The sequence below is a fragment of the Ceratotherium simum genome, chromosome 25 (assembly GCF_057802395.1).
Source record: "Ceratotherium simum simum isolate JZ-2026a chromosome 25, ASM5780239v1, whole genome shotgun sequence".
NCBI classification, from domain to species: Eukaryota; Metazoa; Chordata; class Mammalia; order Perissodactyla; family Rhinocerotidae; genus Ceratotherium; species Ceratotherium simum.
Window position 1 is genome coordinate 8,049,374 of NC_141924.1, and position 21,646 is coordinate 8,071,019.

At 49.1% G+C, this 21,646-nt stretch overlaps 1 pseudogene across 1 annotated transcript; it reads left to right on the plus strand.

The window, feature by feature from the left end:
• The first annotated feature begins 5,862 nt into the window (after nucleotides 1-5,862).
• On the plus strand, nucleotides 5,863-11,389 carry LOC101395620 (cytochrome P450 2D14-like; annotated as a pseudogene). The gene is made up of 6 exons (XR_015556345.1): nucleotides 5,863-6,291; nucleotides 6,383-6,539; nucleotides 6,895-7,082; nucleotides 7,261-7,392; nucleotides 7,564-7,808; nucleotides 8,256-11,389. The product of XR_015556345.1 is annotated as a cytochrome P450 2D14-like (transcript).
• Nucleotides 11,390-21,646: the final 10,257 nt, after the last annotated feature.

A 21,646-nucleotide genomic window follows, 5' to 3' on the forward strand; every position in this document is an offset into this window, starting at 1 on the left:
GCACCTTCACCAGAGCAGAAGCCCAGAGAGGGCCGGCTAAGTATGTTTCCAAAGTAAGAAATCTCAGTAATTTACATGTAGAGCAGCAGCTCAGAGCATGCGTTTTGAGATGGACCTGGATGCTCCTCTGCGACCCTGACCTCCTGACCTGACTCCTGATTCTCCTCCATGCCTTGGGGACCATAAAGCCAACTGCCTTACAGGGCTGTTGGAGTTCAAGTGGAGTGAGCAGCAGAGCCTGGCACGTGAGTGCCTGATCAATGGAAGCTGCAATTGCACAATGATTGCAACAGACCATCGGCCTCACGATTGTACTGTGTGCTCATTGTACTCATGAGGTTTCCTCAAGGCCTCCCATCCTGGACAACGGGCCCTTAGTATCTGGGGCTCTGCCTGATTTATAGGCATGTCTGTCCCTGCCCTTCATATCCTCATTAGGGTGACTGCTTGGGAGGGTGTGACACATCCAAAACAAAGGGTGGATAAAGACCGACTATCCAGGGCCACTGTGTGACCAACAGTGGGACCATCCTGCCCCCGCCTGACACCACCTGATTATCCAACAGTGCTGGGTAGAGAGTTGCTGCCCATAGGACAGGACATTCAACTGAGGCCAATGAGAGGCCACAGGCTGGATCTGGGAGTCCCCAGGGTGCCTGTGTACTTTGATCTCTTGGTCTGTTGAGTGGCCTCAAAAGTGCTCTCTCGGCCACCTGGAGGTTCATGGACCCTCGTCCCACACAGACCAGTCCTCAGCCAGACTTGCAAAGCCTCACTCAAGGTGTCTCCCTCCCACTGCCCCTCACCCTCCTGCACAGGACTTTGCAGTGGCCCTTTGGTCCTGCTGCCAGATCACCATGGCTTGCAGTGCCAAGCCAGCCAATGTCCTCCAGGAAGTCTTCCCAGAAAGTCTTGGGCCAGCCTGGTACAGTGTCCGCATGACCCTCAAAGCAGTCCCCCCACTGCTGGCCTTCCATGTCAGCTCTCTGCCTTCCCAAGCCTCCTCTTGGTCATGAGCACCTTGGAGCGGGGGGCCACCATCGTCTTCCCCCAAGGCTGTGAGTGCCCAGCCCAGCACCCAGCACATGGTCCGGCCAGCGGGGGTGGAACAGAATCAAGGCCTGAGCAAGGCAAGATGCACAGAAGGCCTCGTAAACTGAGGAAGGCCCAGCTGGGTCCCAGTAGGCTATACCCTCTGGCCCTGGGCTTGGCAGGAGAGTGGGGATGTGGGAATTCAGAAGGGGAGGAGCAGCTTTCACAAGCCAAGCAGGAATTACAAACGTCAAAAGCCAATACCAAGAGGCCACAGCCGCGGGGAGCCACCTCTGGGTTGACATCTCTGAGTGGGGGATGTCCAGAGGCACCCTGGGAAGAAGCTGGTCCTCTTATTGTTGGGGAGGGACAGAGGGAGAGAACTGGGGGAAAGGGCATTGTGGAGTGCCTCCTGCAGGCTCTGCTTCAGCTGGGGAGAGAATTCTCCAGTTGCTTCCAGGATGAGAGCTTGCCTCACATACCCCTGGGATGAGTGAGGGGCCTGACCCCTACCCGGGAAATGCCCCTTCCCCACCCTCTGGGCTCCTTCTCCTTCCCATTTGAGTGTGTTTTGGCCTCAGAGTCCCCATCAGCTTCACTGATTTGAAAAGTCAGCCTCAATTCCCACCCCTTGTGTTACTGAAGAAGGATGGTCCTGAGGATGGCAGGCAGTGGCCCTGCCCTGGCATGCTGAGGTCACCTTCCTTCTTGGAGGGCAAAAGAGGCTGACCAAGAGGGAGGGCCTGGGAGCCACAATTCTAGCCTCCGTTGGCATGCACTGGCATGTGCTGTTGCTGAGGTTTGCATCTTTCCTTCAGGGACCACAGAGTCAGGGTTGGGAGGCGTGGGCCTAGAGCAGGGGGGGATCTGGCCCAGGGAGAGGGAGGAGGCTGGCAAAAGGGGAGGTCTGAGAATCCATTTCTTGTGGTCCTTAGAAGGCCTGTGAGGGTGTAAAGAAATTACATCGTCCCCATTTGCTTCCCTCCCCCATCTTCCAGAAAGAGTTTGAGCAGCTGATGTTCAAGGACAAATGATAATGAGGAGGGGGAAGCAGGCCCCCTCCTCTGGGGACAGAGTCACGTCCTATGCTAAGCCACCCTAGTACCCTGAGCTTCCTGGCAGCTCAGTCAACAAGGGGAAGTTCCAACCTCATGTTTCTCTGAGTCAGGAGGGTGGACACAGGCAATAGGAAACTCATCCTCTGGGTGGCCTCAAGAGCTAGAGGTCAAAGAACAGTTTGTAACCAACCTGGGAAGGGTCTCTTGGCCTCCGAACTGGCTGGTTAGGTGGCCAGGGAGCGCTGAAAACAACCCCGCTTTCTTGCTACCCCCAGATGCAAACCTACAATGGGCAAAATCAGGTGGAAATCCCAGAGGCTGAGCCAGGCGCCAGCCCAGTGAGGGTTCTCAGCATCACCGCCAGCAGCCTCCAAGCTGGGAGAGGAGGGGGTTGGCTCCAGGCAACATGACAATAGGTGCCTGGTGCTGGGTCTGCGTGTGTGTGTGTGTGTGTAAGTGATGCACATATTAATGTGTGTTTATGTGGTTTTGTGGGTGTGTAAATGTGTATGTGCATGTGCTGTGTGTCAGTCTGTGAGCATGTGGGTAGTGCCTGAAGGTGTGAGTGGTCTGTGAGTGTGTAATCTGTGTCCTTGTGTATTGAGTGTACTAGTGTGAAGTGAGGGACACGGAGAACTCATCCCTCCTCCACCCCGTGGTCCCCCTGGTCGTTGTGACCTCCCTACAGCAAGTGCCAGTACAAACCTGGGAGGTGACAGTCACTCAGGAGGAGGCAGGTGAGATACAGGAAGGCAAGAGTGTTCTTGGGATGAAGCTGTGACCACATTATGGAGTGTGAGCCTGATGACAGGTGGGGGGAGGATCAAGTCCAAAGACCTTGGTTCTTCCTGGGAGCCGGCACAATGCTGGGAAGTCACGCTGGGGGTGAGGACTTCCATTTTCTCTACTCGCCAACCTGGGTAAGCACCTGGGGAGGGCAGCAGGGAGAGGATTCTGTGGTCACCCCTGACCTGACCTTCCCTGGCCCCTCCCTGCACCCTCTGGCAACACAGTCATCCCAACAGGTGGGGTCAGGGCAGAGGGCCAAGGCCAGTCTCAGTTCCCTTTATAAAGAGGACCCAGACTTGTCAAACCCTCAGGGTTGGTGAGAGTGCCCTGTCTGGCCTGGTCCGAGGTGCCTGGTGTGGTGAGGGGTGCCAGTGTGTCCAGAGGAGCCCAGTGTGTTCTGAGGCAGCCATGGGTCTGCTGACTGGGGAGACACTGGGGCCCCTGGCTGTGGCCATCTTCTTGCTCCTGGTAGACCTGATGCACCAGCGCCAACGCTGGGCCCCATGCTACCCACCAGGCCCCATGCCCCTGCCTGGGCTGGGCAACCTGCTGCAGGTGGACTTCCTGGATACGCTTTGCTCCTTTACGTGCATGAGGAAGGTGGGGGTGGGCAAAGAGGTTCAGGGGACCCCACCCAGCAGCAGACAGTGGGTGGCGGTGAAGCCACAGGCTGGACAGGGAGCTGGGGGGAATGAGGAGGCAGGTTTTAGAGGCCTCCTGGGGGAGGGCATCTGTGCAGGGCCTGGAGGACAGTCTGAATTTTCCAATCAAACGTCGGAGAGGGCAAAGGCCTGGAGGGGGTGGGACTTGGCAGTGGGTTTGGGATCCAGTGGGACAAGGCTTAAGTCATGTGAGCCTGAGTCCCTTCTGAGGACATCAGGAGAGGTCTTGAGATTTGGGGGAGGGGAGTCTGGTCATGAGCCCCCCCTTTTTTTTTAATAGTATATATATATTTTTTTATTGATGTTTTAATGGTTTCTAACATTGTGAAATTTTGGGTTTTCAAACAAAATTTGGGTTTTCAAACAAAATTTTTTCAAAAAAAATTTACATTTTGGTTTGTCCATCACCATATATATGACTCCCTTCACCCCTTGTGCCCACCCCCTACCCCCCAGCCCCCACTGCCCCTGGTAACCACAGTCCAGTTTTCTCTGTCCATATGTTGGTTTATATTCCACATATGAGTGAGATCATACAGTGTTTGTCTTTCTCTTTCTGGCTTATTTCACTTAACATAATACGCTCCAGGCCCATCCATCTTGCTGCAAATGGGACGATTTTGTCTTTTTTTATGGCTGAGTAGTATTCTATTGTATATATATACCACATTTTCTTAATCCAATCGTCAGTCGAGGGACACTTAGGTTGCTTCCACTTCTTGGCTATGGTGAATAATGCTGCAATGAACATAGGGGTGCATAAGCCTCTTTGGATTGTTGATTTCAGGTTCGTTGGATAGATTCCCAGTAGTGGGATGGCTGGATCATAGGGCATCTCTATTTTTAATTCTTTGAGGAATCTCCATACCATTTTCCATAGAGGCTGCACCGATTTGCATTCCCACCAGCTGTGTATGAGGGTTCCTGTTTCTCCACATCCTCTCCAACATTTGTTGTTTTTTGTCTTGGTGATTATAGCCATTCTAACGCACATGAGGTGGTATCATAGTGTTGTTTTGATTTGCATTTCCCTGATGATTAGTGATGTTGAGCATCTTTTCATGTGCCTATTGGCCATCTGTATATCTTCCTTGGAGAAGTGTCTCTTCATTTCCTCTGCCCATTTTTTGATCGGGTTGTTTGTTTTTTTGTTGTTCAGTTGTGTGAGTTCTTTATATATTATTGAGATCAACCCCTTGTCAGATGTATGTTTTGCAAATATTCTCTCCCAGCTGGTTGGTTGTCTGTTCATCTTGATTCTGGTTTCATTTGTCTTATAAAAGCTCTTTAATCTGATAAAGTCCCACTTGTTTATTTTTTCTTTAGTTTCCCTAGTCTGGGTAGGCATGTCATCCGAAAAGATTCCTTTAAAACCAATGTCAAATAGTGTGTTGCCTATATTTTCTTCTATGAGTTTTATAGTTTCAGGTCTGGTCATTAGCCCCTTTTAAATCAGGAAATCGAGGTTGAGAGGGGACACTGACCAGGTTCAAATCTCTTCCTGCTGTGAGACCTTGGTCCTCACTGCTCACCACTCTGAACCTCGGTTTTTTTACCTGTAAAATGGGATGCTAACTTGGCCTTCCGACAATCTTGGTGACCTTTGCAAAGTCATAGCTGGGTGGTCTGATCCAACGTGAGGTCCTCAACCATACAGGTTGGGACCACTAGCGTCACGAGCCCAGACAGAGTCCCTGCACCCTCTCACTGCTGGCAGCCTTGGGCCAGCAGGCTAGGGCCGGGAGACAGAGCCCAGCAACTTGGCGGGGACGGAGCTTGTCGAATGAAATTGACCATCGGCCTGCAGCTGCGGCGCCCCTTCGGGGACGTGTTCAGCCTGCAGTCGGCCAGACACCCGCGGTCGTGCTCAACGGGCTGGCGGCCATGCGCGAGGCGCTGGTGGACCGCAGCGAGGACACTGCCCACCGCCCACCTGCGCCCATCTTCAAGAACCTGAGCTTCGGGCCACGCTCTGAAGGCAAGCGGAGGAGGGGAGGACCGCGGCCCGGCGGGGACTGGGCCCGCAGTGACTCCAGACCTGGCAGGGTCAAGCGGAGGCAGGGTGGTGGTCTTCTGGTGTAAGGAAGAGTCAGCGAATCTGAACCGGTGGCAGGTGCAGGAAGGAGCCGGTCGAAGGGTGGGGAGGGGAATGTGGGCGGGGCCTCACAGGGTGTGGGCGGGACCCGGGCCACTGTGAACAGGAAGCTCGTTCGCGTGCGGGGGAAGGAGGAGGAGGGAGTCAGTGGGGGCGGGGAAGGGGCGGGCCGGGACCTTCACTGAGTTGGAATAGGGTCACGGTGTGCAGAGCTGAGAGTGGTGCCAAGACCTGGCCGCAGTGGGGAGAGCTGGCGAGCAATGTGGGCGGGCAGAGGGTGGGACCTGTCCCTGGTCAGAAAGATGTGTAAAGTGGGGGTGATCTGGTGGTGATGGAGAGAAGTAGTGTGTGAGAGGTAGTGGGCGGGAGTGTGTAAGCAGGGCAAAAGTCCGGGTCACACCCCCGAAGTAGATGGAAGGGCAAGCGAGCCAACCAACAAGACGTGGGCGCAGAGGCGGGGCCAGGGCTCACCCGAGCCACACGCACGTCCGCCCGCCCCCAGGGGCGGCCTTTGCGCGCTGTGGGCGGCAGTTCAGGGAGCAGCGGCGCTTCTCCGTGTCCACCCTGCGCAACTTCGGCCTGGGCAAGAAGTCCCTGGAGCAGTGGGTGACCGAGGAGGCCTCGTGCCTCTGCGCCGCCTTCGCAGACCAGGCCGGTGAGTGCTGGGCTGAGGGACAGGAGACAGGGATGGAGGCTGGGGAAGAGGAGATGGAGGCGACCCCCTGACCTGCACCGTCCCCTCCCAGGACGCCCCTTTAGCCCCAACGCCCTCCTGAATAAAGCGGTGAGCAACGTGATCGCCTCCCTGACCTTCGGGCGCCGCTTCGAGTACAGCGACCCGCGCTTCATCAAGCTATTGGACCTAGTGAAGGAAGTAGACAAGGAAAATTTCAGCTTCCTGCACCAGGAGCCAAGGTGGAGGGGGCCAAGGAGCCCTGCAGACAAGCTCCATGGAGGAGGCCTTCGCACTGCAATGGGCCTCCATGGAGGCGGATTTGGATAGAAGGGGGTCAGGGTCAGCAGGACCCAGGAGAGGGCTGAGGAGCCTGTACCTCCTTCATTGGAAGGGAGGGGAACCCATGAGATGTAGATTTTAGGTTTATCCTTCTGGTGCCCAGGCAAGGAGACAGGGTAGAGGCGGGAACTTAGGGAGGAACCAGGTCGATGATGGGGACACCCTGGAGGTGGCTGGGACCTGACAGATTGAGGTGAACACCTGAGCACAGGGAGGATCCGGGGCCCCACATCTATGCCCAACACAGGGGCTGAATGCGATCCCCGAGCTCCTGCGCATCCCTGGGCTGGCTACCAAGATCTTTCCAGGTCAGAGGGCCTTCATGGCCCTGCTTGATGAGCTGGTTGCCGAGCACAGGATGACCCGGGAACTGGCCCAGCCTCCCTGAGACCTGGCTGAAACCTTCCTGGACGAAGTGGAGAAGGTGAGGTGCCAGGGACAGGGTCAGAGGTTGTGGGTTGAGGGCCCCATGAGGGGAGCCTGGGGAAACTGGGGCCTGTGTATCAGCCAGTGATCAGTCAGCCGAGGTGATGGGTGCAGAGTGGGAGGCCATGGGGCGCTTCCTCCTGCTGCCCCTGAGCCCACCCTTTCTGCATGGCCCAGGTCAAGGGGAACCCCGAGAACAGCACAAGGATGAGAACCTGTGCCTGGTGGTGGCTGACTTCCCTGCGGGGATGGTGACCACCTCGACCATGCTGGCCTGGGCCCTCCTGCTCATGATCCTGCACCCAGACGTGCAGTGTGAGCCCAGCCTGGGGGCGTGGTGTGATGGGCCAGGGAGGAGAGGGACAGGCTGGGCACCCTGAGCTTGGGTTGGCCACCAGGAGCTCTGAGCAGAGGCTGGGCCCTGGCTCAGGGGTCAGAGTGACCTCCTCCTCCCCGTGGCCACAGCCCCTGCGCAGGAGTCAGGAGGAGGTCGGGGTCCAGCCTCCTGGGTTCTGACCATTGTGGGGACGCTTGTCTGTCCAGGCCGTGTCCAACAGGAGATCGATGAGGTGATAGGGCAGGCGCGGAGACCAGAGATGGGGGACCAGGCCCACATGCCCTTCACCATGGCTGTCGTCCATGAGGTGCAGCGCTTTGGGGACATCATTCCACTGGGCTTGCCCCACATGACATCCTGTGACATTGAAGTGCAGGGCTTCCTCATCCCCAAGGTAGGCCTGCGACCCTCCTCACCCCAGCTCAGCTCCACCTGCCACCTGGTAGCCCCAGCATGGCCACTGCCAGGTGGGACCAGGACTGAAGCAGAAGCCACCTAATCCTCATTTCCACAGGCACCAACTGTCCAGCCTGGGTGGGTGTGGGGATGAAGCAGAGGCAAACGCCCCAGTGTGGGGAGAGGAAAACAAAGTAACATGCACCCCAGTGTGTTGGAGGAGCGGTGCATGAACGGACAGGTGGCAGTGTGGGCGCCCATGGGAGGCCTGTCACATGGCTTTACCATGGGGACAGGGAGGGAGCTGTGAAGCTTCTCAGGCTGAGATTGACCTGAAAGAGTCCAGGTTTGTGCCAGGCAGAGAATGTGGCCCATGTGGGTTTGGTGGCGGGGTTATGGGCATCTCCCAGCCCAGACCCCACCCATGCCAGGCATCTCTTGCCAGGGCACAATGCTCATCACCAACCTGTCCTCGGTGCTGAAGGACAAGACCATCTGGAAGAAGCCCTTCCGCTTCCACCCCGAGCACTTCCTGGACGCCCAGGGCCGCTTCGTCAAGCAGGAGGCCTTCATGCCCTTCTCAGCAGGTGCCTGTGGGGAGCCTGGCTCGCTGCCCCCTCCTGAGGGAGACTTGGAGGCGTGGACCCCACTCCACTAGGCTCACTGACCCCCCCATACCCACCCACAGGCCACCACTCATGCCTCGGGGAGCCCCTGGCCCGCATGGAGCTCTTCCTTTTCTTCACCTGCCTCCTACAGCGCTTCAGCTTCTCGGTGCCCGCTGGGCAGCCCCGCCCCAGCGACCACGGTGTATATGGTGGACTGGTGACCCCCTCCCCCTACCAGCTCTGTGCTGTGCTCTGCTAGAGGGGGGAACAAAGCCCCCATCCCACTGCTCAGCAGGGTCCCTGATGTACAGTAAACCAGTCCGATGGCTCCAACCTGGTTTGAGTCCCACCCAGGCCCCCTGAACAGCCCCTGGAAGTACTTTGGCCTAAGCAACCTCCCCAGGCCCAGCTCCTACCCCTCCCTGATCCAGCCTTATCTGGCATTTGACCCCATTTGAGAGACAGGTATACTGAGGCTCAGAAGGTGACAGCTTACGGCCTAGTCTCCCATGGAGACCCAGCACTGGCTGCCCTGGTTGGTGACTAAGTCCATGTAGAAGTCTTGACTCCTGAGTGTCAGGGAGTGGGAGGAGTGTGAATGGGCTTCTGATAGGAATCAGCCCGATCCCTGGCTGGGTGAGCACCCTCAGCTTCAGGGATTCACTACAAGGATGCAGAGGGGTAAGAAAGGCTGTTATATTCACGGTTATGTTCTTTCCAGAGAAATGATCCAGATAGAATCAGCAGTGGTCAAAGGCACATAGGTGGAGTTCAGGAAGAGCAGGCACAAGCTTCCAACTGTCTCTCCAGAGGATTCTTGCAGACTCTGCTCCATTCTCCCAGCAATGATGTGTGACACAGCAGAGAGTATTGCTCACCAGGGAAGCTCACCTGAGTCTGAGTGTCCAGGCATTTGGTTGGGGGTCAGTCACTTGGGCTTGGAGAGGCGCGTGCCTGACCTCAGTTGCTCATTCTCTAGCCCCTCTCAAGGTCAAGCAGTGTGGCCCAAGGTCCCTGTCATTAGTCACATTGTTGGCATAAACTGTGTGGTGTGACCCCAGGCCCCAGGTACAGAGACGCTCTGGTCTGGCAAGTCATCCCAAGGGCATAGGGGATGTTTCACAGGAGTCTGTCAAGGTCCCACCATTTTTTTTGGAATGTGCGGGGATTGAAAACTCCGAACCTACTGAGTAAACTTTTTACTGCACAGGTCATCCCTCTGGTTTTGGCTCCTAAGCTAAAATGGTCATATTTGTTTGAGTATCTACAATTGGTGTGTGTGTGTGGGAAAATACAACATAAAATTTACCGTCAATCATTTTGACTCTACAGTTCAATGCTATTAAGTTCTCATATTGTTGTGCAACCACCACCCCATCGACCTCCAGAACTCTTTTCATCTTGCAAAACTGAATCTCTGTCCCCCTTAGACAATAACTCCCCATGCCCCCTCCCCATAGCCCCTGCCAACCACCGTTCTACTCTCTGTCTCTATGAATGTGACTACTCTAGGGACCTCATATGAGGGGACTCTTACAGTATTTGTCTTTTTGTGACTGACTTATTTCGCTCAGCATGATTTCCTCAACGTTCATCTATGTTGTGACATGTGTCAGCCTTTCCTTCTTTTTTTAGCTGAATAATACTCCATTGTATGGATAGACGACATTTTGCCTATCCCTTCATCCGTCGATGGACACTTGGGTTGCTTCTACCTTTCAGCTTTTGTGAACACTGCTGCTGTGAACATGGGGTACAAATACCTCTTTGAGACTCTGCTTTCATTTGTGGATATAGAAGCATCAGACTGTTTTCCACAGCAGCTGCACCATTTTACATTCCCACCAGCAGTGCACAGGGGTTATGATTCTCCACACACTCGCCAACACTTGCTATTTTCTGTTTTGATGATAGTAGCCATTCTAATGGGTGTGAGGTGGTATCTCATTGTGGTTTTGATTTGCTTTTCCCTAATGATGAGTGATGTTGAGCATCTTTTCATGTGTTTATTGTCCATTTGTATATCTCTTGTTTGAAATGTCTATTCAAGTTCTTTGCCCATTTTAAAATCAAGTTGTGTGTTTTGCTGTTGTTGCTTTTGAGCTTTAGGAGTTCTCTCTATATTCTAGACATTAATCCCTTATCAGATACAGTCATGTGCCACATAACAACGTGTAGGTCATCAGCGACTGCATGTGTGACAGTGGTCTCATAGGATTAGTACCATAGAGCCTATGTGTGTGGTAGGCTATACCATCTAGGTGTGTGTAAGTACACTCTATGATCTCACAATGACGAAATCGCCTAATGATGAATTTCTCAAAATGTGTCCCCGTCATGAAGTGACACATGACTTTATATGATTTGAAATATTTTATCCCATTCTGCAAGTTAGCTTTTTACTCTGTTGATAGTATCTTTTGACGTGCAATATTTTTAAAATTTTTATGAAGTCCACCTTGTCTACATTTTTTTTTTGTTGCTGATGGTGCTCAGGGCAGGTTACCCCAGGAAGCATCACTCTGGTGTGTGGATTATTTCGAGCCGAAGACAATAAAGACTCAGAAAACTCAGGAAGAGCATTTGAGTTTCCCCTCCAAAACTGCCTAAAGAATTTAAAACAAAAGATCTGTTTCAGGAAGGAGTTATTATCATGATGGCTGTAATAATAATGTAAAATAGATGTTACAATAGGAAAGACACTAAGCCCCTCTTATCAAAAACTCTGTCTCTCCCTGGCCACATTCTCTATAGGTGGCCCTGAAAAGAGTTGTCAGGCAAACATTTGCATTTCTATCTCCAAGTGAATTGTCTTCTTCCCCTCTGAAATCCCAGACCATTACCCACCCCCAACACCTTCCTCACCTTTAGCTACAATACTTAAGCAAGCAGCTTAGACAGAAGGACGAGCTGCTCGTTTCTGAGTTTCTCCCATGTATACATGTTATTAAACTTGGTATTATTTTCTCCTGCTAACCTGTCCTGTTAATTATTTGGCCAGCCATAAGAACCCTAAGGAAAAGGGCAGAGGGGGATTCTCCCTCTTCCCCTACATTGCCCATGCCTTTGGTGTCATACCCAAGAAATTATTGCCAAATCCAATGTTGAGTACCTTTTGTCTTTTTTCTAAGACGTTTTGCTTAAGAATTTTCTTAGTTTTCTTCTAAGAATTTTCTAGTGTTAGCTCTTACATTTAAGTCTTGGTTGCATTGTGAATTAATTTTTGTATATGGTGCTAGGTGAAGGTCCAACTTCATTCTTTTACATGAAGGTATCCAGATTTCCCAGCACCATTTGTTGAAAAGACTGTCCTTTCCTCGTTGAATGGTCTTGGCACCCCGCCGAAATCATTTGACTGCATATGAGGGTTTGTGTCTGGGCCTTCTATTCTCTTTGTTAGTCTAGATCGCTGTCTTTTTGCCGGTACCACAGTGTGCTGATTGCTGTAGCTCTGGAGTAAGTTTTGAAATCAGGAACTATGAGTTTTATTCTTCTTTTTCAAGACTGTTTTGACTATTTGGGGTCCCTTGCGATTCCATATGAATTTCAGGATTGATTTTTCTATTTCTGCAAAAAAGTCATTGGGATTCTGATAGGAATTGTGTTAACTTTGGAGATCATATTGAGTAGTCTTGATGCCTTTACTATATTGTTTTTTAATTCATGAACCTAGGATGTCTTTCAATTTACTTGTGTCCTCTTTACTTTGTCTCAGCAATGTTTTGTAGTTTTCATGGTACAAGTCTTTCACCTCTTTTGTTAGTTAATCCTAAGTATTTTATTCTTTTTGATGCTATTGTAAATCAAAATGTTTTCTTAATTTCCTTTTTGGATTGTTCATTGTTAGTGTATAGAAATACAGCTGATTATTTATTTACTTATGCTGAGGAAGATTCGCCCTGAGCTAACACCTGTGCCAGTCTTCCTCTAGTTTGTATGTGGGTCGCCACCACAGAGTGCTGCTGACGAGTGGTGTAGGGTCGCATCAGAGAACTGAACCTGGGCCGCCAAGCGGAGTGTGCCGAAGATGACCGCTAGGCCCCGGGTCTGGCCCACAGCTGGTTTTTGTGCATTGATTTTGTATCCTGCTACTTTGCTGAATTTGTCTAGAAGTTCTAACATGGTTCTTTGTGGAACATGGTTCTATGTAGTTTTTCTACGTACAAGATCATATCCTCTGGGAACAGAGATACTGATATTTCTTCCTTTCCAATTTGGATGCTTTGTATTTCTTTTTCTTTCCTAATTCCCCTGGCTAGAACCTCCAGTACTCTGATGAATGGAAGTGGCTAAAGTGACCATCCTTTCTTTGTTCTCGATGTTAAAGGAAAAGCTTTCAGTGTTTCACCATTGAGTATCATGCTTGCTGTGGGTTTTTCATCTATGGCTTTTGCTTTATTGAGATAATTTCTTTCTATTCCTAGTTTGTTGAGTGTTTTTAAGATGAAAGAGTGTTGAATTTTGACAAATGCTTTTTCTGCAACAAATGAGATGATCATGTAGTTTTTGTTCTTCATTCTATTAACGTGGGATATAACATTGACCAGTTTTCATATGTTCAGTCTTTCCTGAAATCTATTAGTAAACCTCATCTGGTCATAATCCTTTCCCACTTGTATAATCCTTTTAATATGCTGCTGCATTTAGTTTGCTAGTATTTCCTCCCTTCCTCCCTTCCTCCCTTCCTCCCTTCCTCCCTTCCTTCCTTCCCTCCCTCCCTCCCTCTGTCCCACCTTCCCACATTCCTTCCTATTTATTTATTTATTTTGTGAGGAAGACCAGCCTGAGCTAACATCCAATGCCAATCCTCCTCTTTTTTTTTTTTGCTGAGGAAGACTGGCCCTGCGCTAACATCCGTGCCCATCTTCCTTTACTTTATATGGGACGCTGCCACAGCATGGCTTGCCAAGCGGTGCGTCAGTGTACGCCCGGGATCCAAACTGGCGAACCCCAGGCCGCGGCAGCGGAGCACGTGCACATAACTGCTTGCACCACTGGGCCGGCCCCTGCTAGTATTTTCCTGAGGACTTTTACATCAATGTTCATGAGTAATATTGGTTTGTAGTTTTCTTTTCTTGTAGTTTCTTCTTCTGGCTTTGAAATCAGGATAATGCTGGCCACACAGAATGAGTTAGGAAGTATTCCCTCCTCGTCCATTTTGTGGAAATTTTTGAGTAGGATTGATCTTATTTATTCTTTAAATATTAAGTAGGATTCAACAGTGGAACCATCAGGTCCAGGGACTGCTTTCTTCGGAGATTTTTGATTATTCAATCTCCTTGTTAATTAAAGGTCTATTCAAATTTTCTCTTTCTTTATTATTCACTCTTGGGAACTTTTGTGTTTGTAGGAATGTGTCCGTTTCATCAATAGGTTATTCAATTTGTTGGCGTACATCTCTTCACAGTACTCTCTTATAATGCTTTTTCTTTGTGTAAAATCAGTAGTAATGTTCCCACTTTCATTTCTGATCTTACTAGCTTGAGTCTTCTCTCTTTTTTTCTTAGTCCATCGAGCTAAAAGTAGGCCAGCTTTGTTGATCCTTTTGAAGAACCGACTTTTGGCTTAATTGATTTTCTGTATTATTTATCTAGTCTCCATTTCATTTATCTCTGCTCTATATTATTTCTTGCTAGCTTTGAGTTTAATTTCGCCTACTTTTGTGCCTCCTTTATTTATTTTTTTTTTGTGAGGAAGATTCACCCTGAGCTAACATTTGTTGCCAGTCTTCCTCTTTTTTTTGTTTGCTTGAGGAAGATTAGCCCTGAGCTAACATTTGTGCCAATCTTCCCCTATTTTGTATGTCAAATGCCTCTATGACATGGTCGAAGAGTGGAGCAGATCTGTACCCTGGATCTGAACCCGCGAACTGGGGCTGCCGAAGTGGAGGGTGTGGAACTTTAACCTCTCAGTCACGGGACTGGCCCCCTTTTCTCCTTCTTTAAGGTGTAGACTTAGGTAGTTGATTTGAGATCTGTTTTAATGTAGGCATTTACATTTATAGACTTCTCTCTGAACACAACTTCGACTGAATTCCATAAGTTTTGGTATATTGTGCTGTTGTTTTCATTCATCTCAAGCCATTTTCTACGTTCTCTTATGATTTCTTCTTTGACCCATCAGTTATTTAAGTGTGTGTTGTTGAATTTACACATATTTGTGAATTTACCAGTTTTCCTTTTGTTTATGATTTCTAGGTTGTGGTGGCTGAATATCCTGATCTCTATCAAGCCAATCCAGCATGACTTGCATGCACAGGCAGCATATCAGCCACTTCATCTGGAAAGTTCCACATGGCATTTAAAGGAGGAGGAGAATAATCTGCCTTCTCAGGTTCAAGGAAAGTTTTCAGTAGTTTCCTGGTGTTGCTCTACCTCCACTTGGGCTATGTTCTTGGCGACCAGAGGTCACAGAGGTGCTTTCTGTTGTCCCAGCATAATTTTTCCTAATGGGAGCGTCCCTGACACAAGTGGCCAAAACATGGACCAGATGAAATCCCAGCCAGTGGCAGCGTCTCTCCCCACACTCTCCTCTATTTCCACTTTTGCTAGTTACACATAGCAATCGCCTCGGGATTGTATATTAGCCTGCTTCTTGGAGGATTTTTTTGTTTTTGTTTCTTTTTTCATTTTCTTACGTTTCCAGTGAACCAGCTCCTCGAAGGTTGGCTCTATCGTTTCTCAGTTCCGTAGATCACGTCTACCTCCAGTCACTGACCACAGTGCAGCTGCTGCGTCACACCACGAGCGATGCGGAAACCATTCCGGAATGAAGATTCGTCAACCGCCACCCCATTCTTCCTATTCCCGAAATATGCCTTCACCACCTTCCAGTGAGTCGGGGTTATTCTAGTGAATCCCACTGTTGAAGCCACCGTGTCGGGGGTCCCCAAGCCCATCCTAAGTCCAGTGATTTGCTGAAGGATTCGGAATGCTGAAATGCTGCTATATTCATGGTTATTGTCTTCGTCTGTCTGGGATCTTACAACACAATATCGTGGAATGAGTGGCCTTTAAATGACAAACTTATTTCTCACAGTTCTGGAGTCTGGGAAGTCCAAGGTCAAGGGTCTGGCAGATTTGATGTCTGGTGAGGCCCCCTTTCTGGTTCACAGAGTGTCACTTTTTCAGTGTGTCCTCACCTGGTGGAAGGGTCAAGGGATCTCTCTGGGTTCCCTTTTATAAGGGCACCAATCCCATTCATGAGGACTCCATCCTCATGTCCTAATCACCTCTCAAAGGCCCCACTAACAAATACCATCACATGGGGATTAGGTTTCACCATATGAATTTGGGGGGACACAAACATTCCTTGTATACCAGTTATGGTTTATTACAGGAAAGTATACAGAATAAATCAGCAAAGGTAAAAGACACATAGGACAGACAGACAGACAGGAGAACATGGCTCAGGTTTCCATTTGTCCTCTTCCAGGGGAGTCATAGGACCAGTGCTTAATTCCCCAGCAACGAATGACACATGCACAGAGTATTGCCAGTCAGGGAAGCGCAACCGAGCCTCAGTGTCCAGGGATTTTATTGGGGTTGATGTTGTAGGCATGGAGCCAGAGTGTGGCTGACAGAAGTGACTAAATCTCCAGCCCCTCCAGAGTCCAGACTGATACATGGATATGCAAGGTCCCCACCACATGTCACATGGGTGGTATGAATGATCTGGCATGGCCTGAGGCTCCAGGAAAACAGAGAGAGTTACCTGGAAGAATATTCCCAGAGTCTAAATATCATCTCCCAGGGGCTGATCAGTGGACAGTCATAGCTTGCAAGGCTCAAGGTTTGAACCTTCCAAACCTGCTGACTTTACCCTTTACTGCAAAGGACTCACTCAGCCTGGAGGCCATATCCCAGGCCCAACTCCACTCACCTCACCACAGGCCAACAGCTCAGCCAGCACCATCAAGTCAACTACCCCAGTTCATCTGCAACACAACAATACGTGGGGATCTCGGAGATGGCCAGGAAGTGATGTGCCAGGTTAAGACCAGGCTCAGTCCTCAGGTGCCAGAGCCCTCCCTGGGAACCCTGATGGCAGTCCAGGGGTGAGCCACCTCCCTGAGCCTCTCAGTCACCCCAAGATAGGATGATCCCCCATTTCCCAGCCCCTCATGGATATTCTTTCCAGGGGCCTCCCCAGTATTGGTTGCCTCATGGCCGGGCTGGAGCTGGAGGTGGTTACTGGTCTGAGTCCACCCCGGGCACCATCCTTTAAGTGGCTGGGTCAGGCTGGGCTCTCAGAGGCTTCTCCAGGGGCAGGGAATAGCCCTGTGGGCTGCAGGCACGCCATAGGGAGAGTTGTCAACCTTGGACCCATGTGAGTGGGCTGGACAGAGGAGGAGAGGCTGCATCGGGACCTCAGAAGAGGACACCTTGGCTCTTGTCCTTCTGCCACAACGCTCTGTGACCCTGGGCCAGTTGTTCCCTGCCCTGGGCTTCTGTTTCCCCTTCGGCCTATGAGATGGTATACCAGATGGCTGCTGGGTCTTGTCTTCCTGCTCTGACAGGAAGCAGGGTCCATGACCTTGTTAGCCAGGAGCCTCAGCTGAACACAGGGACTACCATCCCCCACATGTCCCCACCCGCACAATTGAGTAGCTCTGGACTGAGCACACGGGCAATGCCCAAGGGTTTCTAATGACTGACTGCTTACCTGAGTGTTTGGTGGACCCCTTGGTGCATTTAGGTAACAGCTTGTGGACCACAGACACTCAGGGAGAAGGAGTCCCACCAGTTCTCTGTTGTTAGAGGACCCTCACCCAACAGTCTCCCTGACAGGGGTTCTACCAGCATCTTCCAAGTGCCCTCCTTACAGGGAGCTCCCACCCCTCAGCACTCATGGAACTTGATCTGTCCCTTGGCACTGAGTCGGATAGCCATCCATGGCCCCCTTCAGCCTCTGCAGAGTATCCACTGTTGTGTCAGGGCTTGGTGGCAAGAGGGTTCTTCCTGCAGCTTGTCGAGACAGGGAGTGTGGGCGGGGCCACACTGGGTTTCTGAAGACGTAAGGCCTTGAGAGGAGGAGGTGGGCCTGCAGAAGCAGCAATTCTGTGGATTCATTGATCCCTTGTTATTCATGGTTCTGAGGCTTGGGCATGTCAGAGGCTGGGAACCAGCCCACCCGCAGTTTCCAGAGGATCTGGGGACCCAGCCCCCGGGACTTTCCTCCTTGCTCTCCACCTCACAGGCCTCTTAAAAGCACAAGCAGGCATGTCTTGTGAGTCCCTTGCTTGTAGGACCTTTCCCCAGGTCCAGGGGACCCTTGATGTGAGGGGAGCAGGTTAGCCTTGATAAAAGGGTAGTTATTTCTCCAGCCCAAGGGGAGTGGCCTCAAGTTCCTGTCAACCAGGAAGGAAGCAGGAGGCAGGGGAGATTCATTCAGGAAGGTCGGGGCATCTGGTTATCTGGCCTTCTTCCACACTCTGAGGGGTGTGACTCCATCATTAGACGTTCGACTTCTTACAGCTTTTAAGCATCACCTCTGTCTCTTCCCCTGCCCCCCATTTCTGGACCAGCTGATAATAAATCCCTGGTGCTCTCTCTTTTGGTCCCTACTGGAGTTTCAAACCACCAAGCCGCTACCCACTCAAGCCAGCCCTCACCTCAGCCCATCACCAAACCACAGTAAATATCCAGCCCAATCTCCTTTTCTGGCTGTGTTAAGCCATTTTGGACCTGCTTGAGAGGCCAGCCCTGCTCTGCCCAGAGACCTCAACCATGCAAACAGTAAAGCCTTTCATACCCGTTTAGTGTAGGAATGGTGTCAGTCTACATCTGTTATGAGAGGTTTGGGGATTTGATCGGAGACGTAAAAGAAACTTTTCACTCTAAACAAATGGACTGAAGGTATATTTTATTATATAGAGGATAGTAAAGGCGATAGTCCACAAACAGATCCGAATAGGTAAAATAATAAGAGAAAAACACCAGCTCGATCGGAAACTGAAACACCAGATCGGCTGAGATAGTGGCAGATTCGAATAGGTCATGTAATAATAAGAGGGAAAAACATGAGATCGATTGGAAAGGGAAACACCAGATCGACTGAAGGGAAATGACACAAATCAACTGGAAAGAGAAACACCAGGTTGACTGAAAAGAGAACACATCAGTTAATTATTTCACAATAAATCAATTACAACATCCACGCCCCACTGCTGGTAGAGTCCTGTCAATCGACACGGCTGGGCGGGAATCACACGTCCTGGGCAAGGTGTCCTTTCCATAGGTGGAACTTGCACCAGGCCTCGGTTTCCAGCAGTTTATATAAGCAGTTACAGAGTTTACAGAGCAAGCATTTTGTGTCCCCATGCACAAATGGTTATCAGTGGCATATGTGCACTGAGCCCCCTGGCTATCATCCCGGCCCAGTAGTTGTGTACGTGCATTGTTTACCCTGGTTATCATCCTAGCCCGGCACAGATGGCCAGTCTGTCCGAGGCTGCGGCGCCCAAAGGGCCTTGAAAGTTTTACACATTGCAACTATCTCCATGGGAGAAGGGCCAGTTGCCACCACGCAGAAAGCAGCTTTTATATTTCTTTTTGTGCTGGTGGCTGTAGGTCAATGGAGTGGCCAAACATGGCTGTACTCATGTCAATACATTTTCGCCCGTGCCTGTCTCCATTAACCATAAGACACCATGTGCACAGACAATGAACTTCGTACACAAGTACACAAGGCACATCCAAGAACCCCAAATCTAATGACTATAATAATTATAAAACTATCTTGCAATGAAGGACCCAACCCCCAAGGTAACCAATCAATGAATCCCTTAGAATATGAAATGTTATTAACTTGATCTTGTAAATCATGTACAGCATCAAAGATAACATTAGATAAGGTAACACCTAGGCCTAACAAATTAGCTTGTAGAAGTCCAAATCAGCCCCCATCACAGAGGGTAGCAGAAGGCAGGGTAATAGAGAAATTATAATTAGTTTTGTGTAATTGATCAGATATAGGCTTATACTGAGAAGTTGCTTGATGTTTCTGAGACCAAAACTTCTCGGCCAATCATAGTCCAGGTTACAGGTCCCACTGATGTAGAGCAGTTTCTCCAGCAGTGCAGGGTCAAAGGTTGTCCTACGGAGACATCAGTTGGGGTGTAGGTCAGCAGCAGACATGGAGGTGCAGCACAGCATAGCAAGCACGGCAGGAATATCTATTTACGTAAAGAAACAGAATTTTTAGGAACATGATATAATTGTTTACTTCCTAGACACATGACTATGAGTGTTGCAGTGGGCCCTTGGGCCACTATTTCTGCGGCACAGGGAGCCACATTGGGGGGGTGTGTCACCCACATCTTTGTTTCAGGTTTCCATCCATCTGTAGACCCAAATTTTTGCATTCTTCTTTTAGTTAATTTAGTTGGAGGTTGCCCTTCTGACACATTTGGAGTCAGGAGGGGAAGTACCAATAATTGTCCCAATCGTTTCCCAGACTCTATAGTTAATACTGTGTCACTACCATTATATAATATAAATTTTATTTCTCCTTGGTAATCTGGATCAATAACTCCTCCTAGTATATTAATACCTTTTGCTGCTAGTCCAGAGTGTCCTTTTTGACAAATCAAAAGTGTTGTGGGGAAATTGTACCCCTATCCCAGTAGGGACTATAGATTGCTGCTTAGGGGGCAATTGAATAGAATGAACAGTAGATAAATCCAATCCAGCCGCTTTGGCCGTGGCACAAAAAGGCGGGTTAGCAGACTGAGTCAGGGGCCAATAGGTTAAGGTCATAAACTCATGGGTGGCGGCTGCCACTTTTGTAATCTTTGCTGGTAATAACCTTGACAGGGGAGTCTCATTAGGGCCCAACGGCCTGTTATTTAACATATTTAGAGTAGTACTTAGATAATTGTGCCACCCCTTTAATGAGCCATGACTGAGTTTTCTCAATTGTTGTTTAAGCAATCCTTTTATTCGTTTTATGAGGCCTTCAGCTTGGGGGTAATAAGGTATATGATAAATCCATTTTATATAATTTTTTTGTATAAATTTGAATCAACTTACCTGTAAAGTGGGAACCGTTGTCACTTTGAATCTGCCTTGGTGTTTCACAGAATTTTATGGCCCTCTGTTGGGTGGCTGCTTTAGCCGGCATAGCTAATAAATAACCAGAATATGTATCAACAGCAGTGCAGGCATAAATATATCCACAAGAATTTGGCAAGGGTCCAATAAAATCTATTTTCCAGGTATGGGCAGGAAATAATCCCTTTTGGATATGACCTTGGTAGGGGTGTGGAACTCCCCGTTTGTTTAACTGTTGGCATAATTGACATTGTTATATTGCATTGCAGTGGCAATATCATCATGGGTGACAAGGATTCCCCTTTGTTGTACCCACCTGTATGAAGCTTGTTTTCCCAAGTGTCCACTCTTCTCGTGGACCCATTGTGCTAAACCTGGATTGTGTGTTGCACGAATCTGCACCAGCTGATCAGCATAAGAGTTATACTTTTGTTTTGTAGAAATTAAAGAGCTGTGAGCATCAACATGAAATACAGTAACAATTGTATTTTGGCACCATAATCATATGTCTTTCTATAATTTCTTTTTAAGTTAAAAAGATTTTAATTTTGGCAAAAGTTTATCAAGAATATCAAAAGATTTTAAAACAGTTGGTCAAATGGGAAACAATGCCTAGTTATTTATTTAATCAAGCTGACAACAGAAACACTGAAAGGCAAACAGAGAGTTAAAGCAGTCAAAAAACAAAAACCAAAACGTTAAGAGAGAGACTTCAGTCCTTTTGAACATAGGAAATTATTTTAACAAAACATAGATGTTTCGTCTTTTATATAGACTTACTTAAAGGAACACCTTTTAATCTCTATATAAAGAGCAGACCAAAAGTTTAAGAAAATTACCTTTATAAGAGAGAAAGCCAAATCCTAATTTTCCACCAGCTTACTTTAGCCAACTTGATCATGTACAAAACTCCTCAGGGTTTTACTTTTACAAACCTTTTGTCACTTACTTTTTGTATTTAGAATTTGTCCCATGTATTTTTTTTTCTTAGTACATTAGGATAAATTTATCTTTTTTAATAAAACAAACAAAAATATCTCTATCTTTTATATATATTTTATAGATAACATATATTTTGGTTTTTTTTTGTATACAGACTTTCCAGAAATATGTACTTTCTCATAGAAAATTTTTTAACATGCACAGAACATGTTTATCAATAAACCCAAGCATCT